This window comes from Oryzias melastigma, linkage group LG22, assembly GCF_002922805.2.
Source record: "Oryzias melastigma strain HK-1 linkage group LG22, ASM292280v2, whole genome shotgun sequence".
NCBI classification, from domain to species: domain Eukaryota; kingdom Metazoa; phylum Chordata; class Actinopteri; order Beloniformes; family Adrianichthyidae; genus Oryzias; species Oryzias melastigma.
In genome coordinates this window covers 23,653,083-23,658,532 of record NC_050533.1, presented here as the reverse complement: position 1 = coordinate 23,658,532, position 5,450 = coordinate 23,653,083, and positions in this window count along the sequence as shown.

The window sequence follows — 5,450 nt, the reverse complement described above, 5'->3', positions numbered from 1 at the left end:
AAAGACAAATTGTGGGGGTGTTTGTGGCACCCCCAAGTGGCCAGGGAAAGAACTGAACACGGAAAGGACCCCTAGTGGACAAGGGAGGCACCAACATCATTAAGAAAAAGTAAAAAAAAATGGGGTCAAAAGTACCCCAAACTCTTCGGAGGACATAGACAGGGAGACCACTCCCCCTCTCTCCCTAGTGGACAGGGAAAAAACTGAACACGAAAAGGACCCCTAGTGGACAAGGGAGGTACCAACAAGGAGAAATGGCGACCCCTGGTGGAAGCGGAGAGAAAGACAAATTGTGGGGGTGTTTTTGGCACCCCCAAGTGGCCAGAGGTGATAGAGGGTGTCTGAAACATACAAAATTTTTTTTGACAAAAATGATGCCTTTCGCCTGTCAGGGACCAGACCTTTGTCGCCTGTCAGGGACCAGACCTGGTTAGGGAAACGGTTTTTTAAATGAACCCCCTCAAAATACTAGCACAGACACTTTTGTTTTATGTCCTTGGATAGCACAAGGGTTAAAGCCGGCTCCTGATTCCCCGGTTTAAAGCCGGCTCCTGATTGGCCGGTTTAAAGCCGGCTCCTGATCGGCCGGTTCAGAGCCGGCTCCTGATTGGTCGGTTTAAAGCCGGCTCCTGATTGTCCGGTTTAAAGCCGGCTCCTGATTGGCCAGTTTAAAGCCGGCTCCTGATTGGTCGGTATAAAGCCGGCTCCTGATTGGTCGGTTTAAAGCCGGCTCCTGATTGGCCGGTTTAAAGCCGGCTCCTGATTGGTCGGTATAAAGCCGGCTCCTGATTGGTCGGTTTAAAGCCGGCTCCCGATTGGCCGGTTTAAAGCCGGCTCCTGATTGGCCGGTTCAAAGCTGGCTCCTGATAGGTCGGTTTAAAGCCGGCTCCTGATTGGTTGGTTTAAAGCCGGCTCCTGATTGGTCAGTCAGCAGAAAACTTGAAGCGAGTCTTAAGGTCTGCTTTTGGAGCAGATGGTTCCTTCTTGCACAGCAACATCTCAGTCCATGGTGATGCTAAGCACACTTGACTGTGGACAGCCGTGTTCCATCAGCTTCCATTTCTTGACAGTTCAGATTTTTAGTGGTTCTTAGTTGATTTCTTAGATGATTTCTTAGTTGATTCTTCACCTTTCTCCAAGCAGGAAGTGATAGTTTGCATTTTTCTCCTGATCATAGCAGTGACAAAACAGTGGCGTGCATTTCATAAGTACAAGCAATTGTTTGCACTGTTGCTCTTGGGACCTGCAACTGTTTCGATGGTTCCATGTGACTTAGCCGACTTGTTCAAGTCAATGATTTCCTTTCTCAGATGTGTGCTGAGCTCCTTTGACTTTCCCTTTGTAGCATCTGTGGGTGTGTGATTCCAATGAGCCCCATTTCAATGACCTCAGCTCAGCCACCAGTTGAAGTCACTGATAACTACTCACACGAAGTTAGGAGGTCATAATATGAAGCTCATTTTATTAACACCAAAATTTCACATTCATGTTGCTGTATGGATATTTTTGACCCATAAGATTTGGTCACATTTTCAGTTGACCCAGAATAAAGTCATTTAAGAACCAAACTTCATGATACCTTGTTGTGACATTAAAGTAGGGGTGTCAAACTCAATCATATAAGGGGACAAATTCCAAAACACACCTTAGGTCACGGACCTGAACAGGATAAACATCTTTTAAAAACACTCTAAAATGAAATTTTTAAAACTTCAAAACCGTAAAATGTTGACTTAATTATGAACTAGATATATAGAATTACCTGCAATAATGCTAATGTTAATGCTGTAAGCTGAATTTGGCCACTGAAGATGCTTAAAATAGTGACTAAAAACGCTGAAGCTGATGGCCAGCTAAAATATTAGTTAAATGCCAAAATTTGCCTAAAAACTAAGAAAAAGAAACCTAGGTTAGACAAAACAGCTAGCATGTGGCTTAAAAAATAGTTAAACTCCAAAATAGCTTAAAAAACTAAAAATAAAAGCCTAAATTAGCCAAAACAGTTAGCATGTAGCTGAAATATTAGCTAAACTATCAGAGGATTATATTAGTTGTAGAAATAACTGGAAACTCAAGACGGCCATGACATTGTGTATATAAACTTTTGACCACAACTGTAAATATGAGAATTTTTTAGCTTGTTGTTTGTTTTATAGTGTTTTCTGGTACTGGATAAAACAGAGTGGAAATCATCTCTGATTTTATAGAAGAAATTTTGAGTTCATTGTTTAATGTAGTTTTATGAATATAGTATTTTTCTAACAAGACTTGGAAATTGATCAGATAGAACTGAGAAGATTTTCATAGTCAGTAAAACCAAACAACGTTTTTCCATGTCAAAACAGATCAATCTGAGTCATTATAGGAGTTGACAATTGGCTCCAATCTAACTTATTAAATACACTTGTCATTTTTCCAGCAGCTGTCAATTAAACTTTATCGGGTTTGACTTTCATCCACGGACAGAGACATGCTGCTGCCACCTGCTGGACATTTATGGGACCTGCAGCTCCACAGAGCTCTCCCTCACAAAGACATACATCAAGAAAAAAGCGTTTTTGTTTTCCTCTCTGTTATTGATCCCTGTTGGTATAACATCAGATAAAAATACATAATATCTAATCCATCATAATATATAATAATACATCTTCAAAAGTTCACTAATATTCCTGAAAATTAAATTTAACCCCACATTAGCACATTTATAGTTAAAAAAAAATAATAAATAAGGGTCTACAGTTAAAGAAAGATTTATTTTTAAAGTTAACTTTTATTTTTTGAGGCCATACAGTGGTGTAGTGGTTAACACTGTCACACTGTCAAGTATTTGTTGCTACTTTAGATTCATCAACTGGACTCTCCCAGAATTTAGTCCTAATAATTTTGTAAACGTCCAGCACTTTAGCTTTCAAGAGGTCCCATTAGCTTTAATCTCTGTCAAATAAAGTTCACAGAAGCAAAAAAAAGGACCTTATAAAAAATCGATTTGCAATTCCTTTAAAGAAATTGCGTCTAATTGCTGAAAGCAATACTGTTTTCAAGCATTAAAAGCTGTTGCTATCAGAGCCTAAACATACTCCATTTAAATAGGGATGCTCCTCTAAGTTTCACCAATTTAGTGAAACAGTTGTTCAAACCTTTAGGCAACCACTGAGAGTTGCTACATTTTAAAACTTTACTTATACTAAAGAACAATTTAAGGACCAAGATACCAACTTTTTTTTTCTTTTATCTGCTATAGTTTCAGAAATCTCACAGGATTATCAATAGTCTTTAAGTGCAGTTTCTTAAAATCACTGAATACAAACTTTTAACAGCAACGATTTAGCTCCTTTGAGTTGGTCAAGCTTCCAGCAGATTCCTTTTGGAAGAATCAGCCACCTTAATCATCTAAAGAAAAGAGAAAAGAGGCATCTTTTTAACATTGTGTCCTTCTTATTAAGCCCTCATTATTATTTTTGTCGCTAATATTTGTCTGATTGCTGAAGGCAATCAGACAAATATTTTCCTTTGTTCTTTCGGTAGATTTCCTTTTTTTAATTAAGAATTTCTTTTTCTTTAAGCAAAAAATAGCTCCTATAAGATTTATGGTCCCAGTCTGATCATCTTGTGATCTAATTTCAAAATGTTCCTAGTGTTTTTTTTTTTATTCTGATCATGCAGATTTTAGCCAAAATCAAAAAACTTGTGTTGTTTTCTAGGATATAATTCTGGAAGTTAGCAGTAGTTCATTGGACACCTCTAAGTTGTGCTGTTGTGGCACAGTAACCCCGCCCCAATTCCCTTTACTCATCTGTTTACATGTTCTACCACTCGCTTACAGCCCCTCACACCTGCAAACTGACATTACATGTGCAACAAAGAAGGTGAGAAACACTGATTTATCCATTCATTCAGGTTTGATCCTGATTCCAGCTCAGACGAGGAAAACAAAGACGTTCATGGAACTATTTGTCAACAAGTAGATGGATCAGAACAGATGGAAGGGTGCCCACTTCAGGCTTTTTCCTTCAGATTTTTTTCCATCTGCCCCTGATTCACAATGATTTGAAAAAAGAAACACTCAGAAAGGAAAATTTGATCATAATTTTCTTTATATATGTCCTCCATCATTACAAGAATGCCACTAACACTATCTCTTTTCTCCAAGGCTTCAGACCTAAAGTTGAATACAAAAAAATGTGAAATACTGACAATTCAGGAACATGAAGAAACTCAAATCTATGATATTCCAATTACAAATGAAATCAAAGATTTTGGAATAATACTCAACAAAAATATCAAAAATAGAACTGAAAATAATATTCAGTCAATAATAGGTAATCAAGAAAAAGATTTTAAACAGTTGGTTATGGAGAGTTTTTTTAAAACGTGATTCTGGCCTGTCAAAATTATCTATCAAGCTGTCCAACTTTCATAAAAAGATTTTGCATTATTGGAAAATGATTTCAGTCCACGCACCCCAACAATTTGGACCAATAAATCTGTTTTATACAGACGGAAATCCATCTTTTATAAAGCTAGACGGATAAAGGTGTATGGGCAATTGTCTCTCTGGTGGACATTGATGGTAATTTCTTGGACCATGAAGATTTTAAAATTAAATATAATTTAGACTGTAGTTTAACCGAATACTCTAAAGTAATCAAAGGCATTTCCCCCAAATAATTAATTTGATCAGAGCAAGTTTAAATTATTCAACAATCTTTCCCCAATTTCCAAAATTATATATGAATAATATTTATATTACAGAACTGAAAGAAACTGAAATATTACATTACTGAAAGAAATCACTTAAAAAACAATCAATAACATATATCCATGAAAAGAATTTGTAAGGTTAAGATTTAATATACAACATAGTTTATGCCTGTTTTGTTAAAATGATATTGAAACTCAAAGATATTTCTTCTATGATTGTAACCGGGTTCATTTTCAACAAAAACAAAATTCCTTCATTTATTTATTTCTTTTTTCAATTTTATTTATTCACATAAAAACCAAGTTAGAGCAAGGCAAAATATTTAAAATGACAATATTTTGTATATATGTCGATAAATGAATTATGTTTTATTGTTTTTGTTTATCAGATAAATAAATTGAAGGGCAAGTGTTTTTACATTTACATAAATGAATGAAATGTTTGCACAAAATAATGATAAAAGTAACTACATCAAAAACAGGTTTTCTATAAACTACGGAACATCAGGTGATGACCAGAATCTGACCAGAATATTGTTGTGTTTGCAACTATAAAAGAAATGTTCAAATTAAATTCCTTCATTTAGCTTTATTAATATTCAGTTTGGTTTCATTAATAAAGACAAAAGAATACAGTTTTTGTAGTTAATTTTATTGTTTTTATTGTGTTTATTGTTTTTATTGTTTTTTCATTCACAAATTTCATTTAATAAAAATAAATAAATAAAAAGCCCAACCTTTTATTTTTC